General features: G+C 46.1%; 1 pseudogene; it reads left to right on the top strand.

Annotated features, from left to right (window-relative positions):
- Positions 1-3,490: 3,490 nt before the first annotated feature.
- LOC116533110 lies at positions 3,491-3,912 on the top strand (annotated as a pseudogene).
- Positions 3,913-12,307: the final 8,395 nt, after the last annotated feature.

The following is a 12,307-nucleotide window of genomic DNA, read 5'->3' as shown; positions in this document are numbered from 1 at the left end:
TAATTCAAGCACTTTGGAGGCCAAGGTGGGTGGATCACCTGAGGTCGGGAGTTCAAGACCAGCCTGACCAACATGGTGAAACTCCGTGTTTAAAAAAAAAAGAAAAAAAAAGTCCCTCAAAAGCTTGTTTATTTAGAAGCAGAGTCTCACTATGTTGCCCAGGCTTGTCTCAAATTCCTAGCCTCTAGCAAACCTCCCACTTCAGCCTCTTAAGTAGCTGAAATTATGGGTGTGAGCCACCATGCCTGGCTCAAAAAGTATTTTTACAAGCTACATAATATTTTGTCATATAGACAATTCATTTATTTAACCTGTCTTTTATTGTTAGGTATTTCAAATATGACTAAGAGCTATTGACAACTCTTACATTGCTTCTGGCTTTTCTCTGTCCATTGTAAACAACACTGAGGTGAAAATCCTAAAAACATATTTTCTTTATGCTTCTCCAGTAACCTGAGGATATGCTCCTGGAAGTGAAATTGTTGCGACAAAGGGTATGACAGTTAATTTTGTGTGTCCACTTGACTGGGCCGGGGGGTGCCCACATATTTAGTTAAACACTGATCTGCGTATGTTGGTGGAGGTGTTTCTAGAGTCATATTTGAATTGATGGACGGAGTGAAGTTGACTGCCCTCCCTAGTGTGACGGGCCTCAATCTGTCAGGTGAAGACCTGAATAAAACAAAAAGGCTGAGTAAAAGAGAATTTATTTTTCTGTCTGTCTTTGGGTTGGGACATTGGTTTTTCCTACCTTTGGACTCAGTTATTGAAACGTTGGCTCTTCTTGGGTTTCAGGTGCCCCAGCATGCTGACTGGAACCATCCCCAAGGCTTTCCTGGTTCTCAGGCCTGTGGGCTTAGGCTGGAGCTACACCCTCAGACCTCGTCGGTCTCTAACTTGCCAACTACAGATCTTGAGACTTGTCAGGCTCCAGGAACATGTGAATCAATTCCTTATAATCAATCAATCCATTCATCTTCTACTGGTTCCGGTTCTCTAGAGAACCTTGACTTAGACAAAAGGTATGAACAGTCTTAAGACTTCTGAAATAGATTATGAATTGACCTCCAGGAAGGCTATACTAAAACACATCCCCATCAACAATGTTAAAAAGTGGATTCCCACCCAGACTAAGTCATTGTTAAATCTATCTATCCGGCTGGGCGCGGTGGCTCACGCCTGTAATCCTAGAACTTTGGGAGGCTGAGGCAGGCAGATCACCTGAGGTCAGGAATTCTAGACCAGTCTGGCCAACATGGTGAAACCCCATCTCTACTAAAAATGCAAAAATTAGCAAGGCATGGTGGGCGGTGGGAGCCTGTAATCATAGCTACTCAGGAGGCTGAGGCAGGTGAATTGCTCGAACCCAGGAGGCTGAAGTTGCATTGAGCCGAGATCATGCCGTTGCACTCCAGCCTGGCAACAAGAGTGAAATTTGGTCTCAAAAAAAAAAAAAAACTATCTATCTATCTATCTATCATAAATATATATTTAGAATCAGTGTTTCCTCAAATTGATTATGAAAGTGAATATATGATTTTAGTTCACATTTCTTTGCTCTTCAGCCAGACTGTCATTTTTTTGAATGTGAAACTCTGTCATATGCATTTCTTCTACAAACTGTCCTTTTTCAATCTTTCTGTTGGTGTCTTAGAGTTTTGCTAAAGGAAGAATTAGTTATGCATTAAAACTAACAAGACTTGGTCTGTTGATTTGTTACACACGTTTTTCCTGCTGTCTTTAAATTCTGTGTTGGGGTTTTGTGACCTACACTATAGAACACGAGCAGCCAAACCTTTTCTCCTTTGTGAGAGTATATGTTTCCAAGGCTCTTGGTGTGTGTGCTCATGGGAACCAGGTTCCAGGCTTGCCTCTGCCCTAGCTTGCTCTATGGCTGTGGGCAAGCGACATCTCTCAGATCACAGCTTCCCCATCTGTAAAAGGGGGCAGAGGTGGTTAGACCTCTGAGCTTCCTCCTAGCTCTGACATTCTATGATTTTAGTTCTTGAGCTAGAAATTGGGCATGTTGGCTATGGGTTGAGAGCTCGTTTCAAGAAACAGTTACTACTTAGCACAGCAGTCTGTTAACTGGTCCCCCCATTTTTGATTGCTCCATGTCCCCATTGTTAACGGGCATTGCTAACGCCAGCTTCCCTACAAGTGCCGTTTGGAACAGTCCATAAACCAGACTCCAGCCCCCCAGCAGTCACCGGTCTGCCTGCCTGCGTGTCTAAACTTATCGCCTGCTGCTCCCTGTCAAAATGAATATTTGTGGTTCCTCAGATATTTTTGCTCATACTATTGATTTTGCTGGGAATGTTCCCACACCTTAAATTTTATGTGGGTAAACTTTAACTTTTAAATCCCCGCTAAGCACCATCTCCTGAATTAAGCCATTAGTGATTATTGCCTGTTCCAGGGGAATGTGTCACTCTTTTGAACTACAGTATTTTTCACATGCCATGGGTATGATGGTGGTTGATACTTATATCCTATTTACTGAACAAAAGTATACACGTATTTGAGGTGATGTGGCAAGCAAACTGGGAGCCCATACTGTATTTTCAGAATTGGGAAATTTTCTTTACATAAAATTCCTGATTTTCATCTTCTCTCGAAAGATCAGAAGCTCTCGCTTACATCCTCGAAGACAGGTCAGAGAGCCACAGCCTGCGGGCCAGATCCGACCTGGCCTCTTCTTGGAACACAGCCCCACCCACTTGTTTATATATTCGCAGTGGATGCTTTGCTTCTACTACGGCACAGGTGAGCAGTTGCCACAGAGACTCTATGGCCTAGAAAGCCTGTTTACTATCCAGCCCTTTACAAAAAAGGCTTCCCGACTCCTGCTACCAGGCACCAACTGTGGAGCATGCATGTGCCCCAGGACCTCTTCCTGCTGTGTATCAGACCAGGCCAGTTGCAAGCATTTATCCTGTCTTCCAAGGCCTTTGAAACATTGGGGTTTTTCATTCTTTTTAGTACTCTTGCTCATACTCTAACACAATATGAAAGCCACTATGCCAGGCGGGGTGCGGTGGCTCGTGTCTGTAATCCCAACACTTTGGGAGGCTGAGACAGGCAGATCACCTGTGGTCAGGAGTTTGAGACCCCCGTCTCTACTAAAAATACAAAAATTAGCCGGGCGTGGTGGCACACATCTGTAATCCCAGCTACTCAGGAGGCTGAGGCAGGAGAATAGCTTGAACCCAGGAGGCAAAGGTTGCAGTGAGCCGAGATTGCACCACTGCATTCCAACCTGGGTGACAGGGCAAGTCTCTGTCTCAAAAAGGAAAAAAAAAAAAAAGCCATTTTGCCATATAGGCAAGGCAATGTCTGAAATAAATATCCCAAACCATTACACTGCCAATGTAAATTAAATGATCAACTCTAATAATAGTCCTCAGTAACTATAGCTACTGATGAAGTAGGTTTTTAGAGTTAAAAGCTTGAAGTCCGTGTGCAGGTGTACTCTTTGTGAAATTCCACAATGGCATTCCGTGGCCAGGCCAGAAAGTGTAGAAGATTATGGTGCAGTCCATCAACCTCATCTTCAAGTACTTACAAAATTGATCCCAGATTCAGGTGTGGCTCTACAAGCATGTGAACACATGAATAGAAGGCTGTATCATTAGTTTTGATGAGTATATGAACCTTGTGTTAGATGATGCAGAAGAGATTCACTCTAAAACAAAGTCAAGAAAACAATGGGTCGGATCATGCTAAAAGGAGATAATAGTACTTGGCTACAGTGTGTCTCCAACTAGAAATGATCAGTGAAGTGAGAAATTATTGAGAAGGATACAGTGGTTTTTAGATGTCCTTTGTCCAATATGAACATTTATTCATATTGTTCTGATTACCCTTATGTTATTACAAGATGGCAATAAATGCTATGGGATTGTTTGTATTTTTTTGTTTGTTTTTTTTTTAAAGCTTGAAGTCTAAAGTCAGATTGCCTGGACTCATATTCCAGCTGTGCCACCTATGTGAGCTGGGTGAGTCTGTTTCCTCGTCTGAAAATGAGGATAACAGCAGTGCCTACCCTTGCATTGATGAAGGAGTCCATTCAACCAATATTCAGTGATAGCTACTTTGTGTAAGGCACTGTGCTAGGCTCTTGGGATATATCAGTAAGCAGAAACGGCCACATTTCCACTTAGGAAGAGCTTACACTCTGTGGGGGAAATGGAGCAGGCAGCAGACACCACTGGTGCCTGTTCCAGCCACTTGGGCCACCACTGAGTTCAGCCACAGCTGTGGGGGAAAGTTCTGACTCTTCTCTGGCTGCCAGAGCCTTCACCAATGCCGTGACGTAGCTGGAACCAATTTGGCTTTCAGGCAAGCACGACCTGGAAGGGAGAAATTGCTGCCCAGAAGCAGCCCTCAACAGTGAGGGCAGGGAGTGAATGAGAGAGGCTGAGGCCCCCGTCCTTCAGAAGAACAACTCTGGGAGGCAGTCTGTATGACCCGCCTCACAGGTCTTGGTGGGATACTCTCCAGAGTAAAGGGAGAGGCTGGCAACACCCTCACGTTGACTTCGCACCTTTCCTGTCTCACCTTCCCTGCTTTCTGGCAACATTCTCCAAATAAACTATCTGTATCCAAACCTTTGTTTCAGTCTCTCCTTCAGAAGAAATCCAAAGTAGAGCAAATTGTAAACAAATAAAAACAAGAAGATATAAAAGAGTAGTAAGTGCCATGCAGAAAATGAAAATAGGTGTGAACAAAGTGGATCGGAGACCCCTGACACTGGGGCCGTGGAAGGCCTCCAGTGAGACCTCAGTGACAGGAGGAATCCAGCCACGTACTGGCTAGAGGATGAGTACTCTGCAGAGGGAACAGCTGGTGCCAAGGCTCACAGCAGGAGTGTGCGTGGCATGTTGAAGAAGAGAAAGGACAGCAAACCTGGAATTTAGTGGGTGAGGAAATGAGGTGAGGAGGAAGGCCAGGTTGTGAGGGACCTTGCTGTAACCTGGGTATACTGATTTGGGACTTTATTCTAAATGCCATGGATGAGAAGTCATGGGAAGATTTTAAGCATAGGAGGAATAGGGATTGATCTTCAGTTTCAAACCAGTTTCAAATCGCTCTGGCTGCAGTGAGACAGCAGGTTAGAGTAGACATGGAATAGGAACAGGAGACTCGTTAAGGAGGCTACTGTAGGACTCCTGGCAAGTGATGACGGTGGCTTGTGTTGGTGTTGGAATAATGAGGATGAAGAGAAATAGATGATTTGGGAGATGTTTTGTAAAGAATAATGGTGGCTCAAGCCTATAATTCCAGCACTTTGGGAGGTCAAGGCAGGAAGATAATTTGAGATCAGGTGTTCAAGACCAGCCTGGGCAACATAGCAAGATCCTATCTTCTAAAAAAAAAGAAAAGAAAAAAAAAAAGAGTAATGGCAAACACGCTAGACCCTACTATATGCCATGCATTCTTCTAGCAAGGAGATAAAGTAAATCACTTCATGCTCACAAAATCCCTCAGTGGTGGTACTATTATAAGCCCATTCTACAGATGGGGAAACTGAGGCACAGAACAATTGACTAACTTATCTAAGGTTGCCCAGAGCAGAGATTTGAACCAAGATCATCTGGTTCAACAGTCTGTACTCTAACCACTGCAGACTCCCCTGCCCCACTAAAACCCACCCCTTGTCTGAGGGATCTGACACGGAGGTAAGGGGAAGAGGAAGCTAGGAGCCAAGCTGCAGCCCTGGAGGCCCAGGTGTTAAATACAATTTATGAGACAAAAAAAAAAAAAACCACTGTTTTGGACTGAGCCCCTATTCTACACCCCAGCAGAACAGATCAAACCGGAATGGAGTCCCTCATGCTAGGTGCCGTGTATAAAACTAAACTTGGCAACGGGGGAGTTTCTTGAAAAACAAGAGATTCACAGCTACCAGCCCAAAGGGGCTCATCAACCTGAGCCAGCATGATAAGGAAGTCTTCTCTGCTTTAACCCTCTAAGGAAAGTAACTTGGAAATGACCTCTCTGCTTCTTGATCCTCACTTCTGCTTTCTTCAGCCTTTTTCTGCCTGTAAAGCCCACCACCTCCGCTCAGCTCATTGAAGCACCCTTCTAGTTTGCAGAGGGGATCTGCCCAATTCATGAATTGCTAGTAAAAGCCAATTAAATCTTTGAAACTCAATTTGTTGACATTTTGTTCTTTGAGACAGGTGTTGTTGTTAGGACACCCCTTCCCTGTCCACGTCGACACTGTGGTTGTTATGGAGAGAGACCACCACCCTCTCTGTGCTGCTGGCAAGACCCCCACCCACCTCTGCCTCTTTCCAACACAGCTTCAGCACCATGATCTGTCTTGAGACCACCATGAGGCACCTGAGCCCTCTTCCTGTCTGTTACTATAGAAGCTCAGGTCTCCCAGGTCTCCCTTTGCTCCTCCGGACTTGAATCCTCATGTCCCCCTTGCCGTTGTCCCCAGTTCTGACCCTGTCTCCCGAAACCTGCCAGTCTGTGTTCTGGACTCCTGTGCAAATCTCTAAGGGTCCCCGTGATTGTCTTACTCTGATTCCCAGGCTGCACATTCATATCACTTAGAGGGCTTAAAAACATCCTGAAGTCCAGGCTCCTCACCAGACCAATTAAATAAGATTTCAGACTGTGGCATCCAGGTATTGGCATGTTCTCAAAATTCCCTGGGTGTTTCTAATTTGTGGCTGGGTCGAGGACCACAGATGGAACAGTCCCTGGCTCTCACTCAGAGCTCAGCTGCCTCAAGTGGCTGTGTTCACTCTCTGCTGCCTCCGAGCCCTGGGCCTGAAGGTGCGGTGGGCTCCTCTCTCCTCTCTGCTCCCCCTTGCCATGGCCACTCTCTTCTCTATCGTTGCTCCTGTAAAACCTTCAGGCTTTGAACCTCATGTCATCAAAGTGCACCTCCTGGCCACCAGGTCACCTCTGATTGCTTGAGGATAGCTCCTGGCTCACTGCCACTCTCTCTAACACTGCTCTTGTCCTGCTCTGTCCCCAGGCTGGCGTGCAGTGGCACGGTCTTGGCTCACTGCAACAGCCGCCTCCCAGATTCAAGCAATTCTCCTGCCTCAACCTCCTCAGTAGCTAAGATTACAGGTGTGTGCCACCACACCTGGCTACTTTTTGTATTTTTAGCAGAGACGGGGTTTCACCGTGTTGGCCAGGCTGGTCTTGAAGCCCTGATCTAAAGTGATCCACCTGCCTTGACCTCTCAAAGTGCTGGGATTATAGGCATGAGCCACTGAACCCGGCCCATTGCTCCTGTCTTAATTCTCAGTGTTTTCAATATCCAAACAGATAGATAAACCTTCTGAAACTCTGATCTCCTGTCCTCTAATTGCCTGTCTTCCACCCACCTCTGCTGTTCCTTGTGATGGCCTCAGTCTTCATTAGCTCCTGGACCACTTACCACTTACACCTCCCATCTTTCCAGCTCACCTTCCCCAGGACCCAGACTCCAATTATCCTTGAAGCTCTGAATCTTGTCACCTCTCTGCTGTCTCACCTCCTCTCTTCTCACCTTGTCCAGGTTCAATTCCAAAGTCAGTAAGTGGAATCGATCGTTTATATCTCCCCCTTAACCCTCTTGACTTTCTCATAACTTGTAGCACCCACTTGGCCAACCTTCAGCCCAGGTTCAATCCAGCTGCCTGTTCTGCACCAGGTCCTGTGCCTTGAGCATGGGACAGAAACACAGCCATGCTGACGGCCTTCCAGTGAATTCACCATCATTAAGCACAAATGGGTTTTCCATTTGGCCGAGCAAGCCTATTATATTTCTCTTGTCTGGTGGTTCTCAAAGATGGTCCCTCAACCAGCAGCATCAGCATCATCTGGGAACTTGTTAGAAATGCAAATTCTCAGACCCCATGTCAGACTTACTCAATCAAATACTCTAGAGGTGGGCCCAGCCCTCTGCGTTAACCAGGCCTCCAGGGGAGTCTGAGGCATGGACCGAAGTTTAAACCATTGCTAGAGTCTGTTCCTCCTCCCTCTCTCCAAGATGAATATTTCATGCCATCTCCTTTCCCTGCTGACATCTAATACTTCCTCACCCCTCCTCACAATCAGCTAGCTTCCTTAAATACTAAGAAAACAGGAGACATCCGAGGAACTCCCACAAGCTCCCACACCACACCTCTGCCTCCTCTTACTGCACCTGTGCCTATACATGCTGCCTGCTCTCTTTTATTGAGGGCCCACCAACCACCTTGTCTTAAAACCGGGCCCCATGACTTCTCTAGTCCAAGCTGCCACCAACTAGCCACTGGATAGTGGCAAAAACTCCCAAACCAGTCTCCTTACATCTGTCCTTGCCCCCGACTTTGCCCAGCCAGAACAATTCCATCAAAATGCAATTCACATCCTTCCATTGCCCAAAACTCCTCTATGATTCTTCATCTCACTGAGAGAAGAGGCCTATCCCTACATGGCCCTATGTGATCTACCTACACTTTTGTTCCCGTCTGACCTTCTCTTCTCCCATGCTCCCCGCCCTGTCCACCTGCTCCCACCACACTGGCCTCTTGCTCATCCTCAGACATTCTGGGCATGGTCCCACCTCAGGGCCTCTGCACTTGCCGTTCCTCCCAGCCCCCCATATCTGTACAGCCAGCTCTCCAGTATCCTTCAAGTTTACTCCATATCATCTTATCAGGGGGGCTTTTCCCTGTCACCTATTACAGTTTCAACTACTGACACTTCCATCTGTTTTCTCTGCTTTCTTTTTTTCTCCTAGTCCTTAGCACTAATAGACTACATGTTTGGCTTTTAAAATCTTGTTTACTCTCATATTCTGAATGGAGCATGAAGTCCAGGACAGCAGGAATATCTTACTATTTTCTTCTCCATCTCAGTGGCCAGCTGAGTGCCAGGCATAGAAGTGGATCAGTGAATTAAGACCATCAACCTCATCAGTGATTCTCTTCCTCAGCTGTGTGTGGTGGCTCACTGCTATAATCCCAGCATGCTGGGAGGCCAAAGCGGGGACACTGCTTGAGCTCAGGAGTTCGAGACTGCCCTGGCCAACATATGAATACCCTGTCTCTACAAAATTTTTTTAAAAAATTAGCCAGGCATACCAGTGTGTACCTGTCGTCCCAGTTACTCAGAAGGCTGAGGTAGGAGGATTGCTTGAGCCTAGGAGGTCAAGGCTGCAGTCAGCCATGATCGTGTCATTGCACTCCAGCCTGGAAAACAGAGTGAGACACTGTCTCAAAAAAAAAAAAAAAAAAAAAAAAATCCCTTCCTATTCTCTGTCTAAAACTTGGCTCTCTTCTGAGAACAAGCTTCCACTGTAGCCCCCTTAGGTGGAGTTGTTTTCTGTCCCTCTCCCCTTGTGCCAAGGGGCCTGAGCAGAAGATGGTGACCCCTGCTCCCCATCACCACAGCCAAGCCACTCTCCTTCCCTTCTCTACCCCCACCCAGCTTAGAAATTCACATAATCAGACTAAGCCATCTTGCCCCTGTCTCCTGTGGACCCCCCCAGGTATTCCCCTCACTCCTGAAAGATTTGCTGCTGCAATTCCAACATTGCCTCATCAGAATTCTTGGTGATTTTGCTATCTTGGTAGATGATTCATCCAAGACCCAGGGATTTTTGGCTCCTTGAAGTTCTCTCCAACAATCTTGTCCTCTACCCTAACTCAGCCGCTTACGCTGTGGCCAACACCCAGACTCTTCTGCTCCTAATAACTGCAAACGGTCCATTTCAGGAATCGCATGCTATGAGCACCAACCCTGTCCTGCCAGCCCACCCTTTAGGCATTCCACCTGTAGCAACCACCCTGCTCCAATTGTTCTCCATCCATTGGTCCCTCCACCTTTTCACTGCCCTGCCCATGCTTGCTGCTTTACACAGTGCAGATTCCATGGTTCATCATTAAATCCGTTGGTTGCACGCATGATCCACTAGGCTGCCTACTCTCGATTCACCTGGCAAAACCCCAGCCCTTATCAAAGACAGCACTCCACCTGCTCAGCACCTGCACAACCAGACAGCACAATAAAATGATACAAATCCATGCTGATGGCCTCGCTTTAAATCAATCATAGTAGCTATTCTCACAGTGCTCTCCATGAGTAAGGTATTATTACAGGTGCTTGACATATAGTAAGTCATTTAATCCTCACGACAAACTTATGAGATACTACTATTATCATCCCCATTTCAAGATGAGAAAACTGAGGCACAGAAAGGTTAAGAGACTTGCCCAAGATCACAGAGGTGGGTGGAGGAATTAGAACAGAACCAGCAATTCAGCCCCAGAACTGATACTCAGGACCACTGCACCGGCCTCTCGGGATTCATGAACTTCACACACCCTCAGTGTTGTCCAGCATTTCTCCCATATTTCCTTTAGCCAGGCTTCTCACATGACACCCAGCCTCAGATGCACCTGGAGGGTTTGTTAGCACAGATGGCTGGACCTCACTGCCTGGGCTTCCGAATCCATGACAAGAAGGGGTGGGCTGATGATCAACTTTTCTAACAACTGCCCAGGCGATGCTGCTGTACCATTCAGTGGCATTAATTACATTCACACTGCTGTGCAACCATCGCCTCTGCTTCCGAATATTTTATATATAGTACATACATTTTAGCCAGGCACGGGTGGCTCACACCTGTAATCCCAGCACTTTGGGAGGTTAAGGGGGGCAGATCACTTGAGGTCAGATGTTTGAGACTAGCCTGGCCAACATGGTGAAACCCCATCTCTACTAAAAATACAAAAATTAGCTGGGCGTGGTGGCACCTGCCTGTAATCCCAGCTACTTGGGAAGCTGAGGCAGAAGAATCACTTGAACCCAGCAGGTGGAGGGTGCAGTGAACCGAGATTGTGCCGCTGTACTCCAGCCTGGGCAACAGAGCAAGACTCCATCTAAAAAAAAAGAATATACATTTTAATATGCCTGTGTATATATAATATAGACTATATAATTTATATATCTATTTATATATCTACATTTTATATGCCTAGATATATAGAATTTATATTTTTTTACATATGGAAAATCCCAAAGAATCCACAAGAAAGTTACTAGAGTATAGCTTCCTATTGTCTCTTGACCCTTCCCTGGGCATGTTCTGCCTCAATTCCTTCACCCAAAATGCTCTTTCAAACTCTCCTCGGATCTCCACCTTGCTAAAGCCAAAGGTCCACACTCAGTCTGCATCATCTGATACGGTTGATCATTCCTGCCTCTTTTTTTTTTTTGAATGCGGTCCCTGTTGCCCAGGCTCGAGTGCAGTGGCATGATCATAGCTCACTGCAGCCTTTGAACTCCTGGGCTCAAGGGATCCTCCTGCCTTAGCCTCTCAGGTAGCTGGGAATATAAGCAAATGACAACATGCCTATCTCTCTCTCTCTCTCTCTCTTTTTTTTCTTTTTGAAGTCTTTTTGTAGAAATGAGGTTTTGCTTTGTTGTCCAAGCCAGTCTCAAATTCCTGGCTTCAAGTGATCCTCTCGCTTCAGCCTCCCAAAGTGCTGGAATTACAGGCACGAGCCACTACATCCAGCCCCTTCCTCTTTTTAACGGTATCTTTGGCTTCAAGCATCACAGTCTCTAGATTCTCTTCCAGCTCTGCAGCAACCACTTATTTCTCAGTTTCCCTTGCCAGTTCCTCCTCATCGTCCGCACTCCAAATACCAGAGTGCCCCAGGACTCTTGTCTTCAGGCTCTCCTCTTCTTTATTTGAATTCTTTCCCTTCGTGGTCTCTCCACAACCATGGTTTAAAAGCTGAGAACTTCTAAATTTATATTGTCAGTCCAGACCTCTTCTCTGAACTCCAGACTCACACACTCAACTACCCATTTGCCATTTCAACTTAGATGTTGATGCTGGTCCTCAAAAGAATATGTCTACCTCAAATATCTGGAACCTGTGTATGTGGCCTTGTTCAGAAAAAGGGTCTTTGCAGATGTAATTAAAGATCTTGAGATGAGCAGGTCTCTAAGGGCGGCCCTAAATCGAATAGAAGTGTTCTTTTTTTTTTTTTTTTTTTTTTTTTTTTTTCTGAGCCAGAAGCGTTATTTTATAAGACACACAGAGAGGAGAACCGATCAGAAGAGGAGAAGGCCGTGTGAACAAGGAGGCGGATTGCAGCAATGGAGCCACAAGTTAAGGAACTCTGAGAGCCATCGGAAGCTGGAAGACAGGCAAGGAACAGAGTTCACCCAAGACCTTTCAGAGTAAGCACGCCCCTGCTGCTGACATGTAGATATCAGGCTCTGGTTCCAGAACTGTGACAGAATCCATTTCTGTTGTTTTTAAGCCACAAAGTTTGTGGTAATTTGTATGGCAGCT

The sequence above is a fragment of the Sapajus apella genome, unplaced genomic scaffold (assembly GCF_009761245.1).
Source record: "Sapajus apella isolate SASKATOON/1434 unplaced genomic scaffold, GSC_monkey_1.0 scaffold79, whole genome shotgun sequence".
Classification (NCBI taxonomy): domain Eukaryota; kingdom Metazoa; phylum Chordata; class Mammalia; order Primates; family Cebidae; genus Sapajus; species Sapajus apella.
The sequence above is the reverse complement of the archived record's forward strand: the minus strand, read 5'-3'. Positions and strand labels throughout refer to the sequence as shown.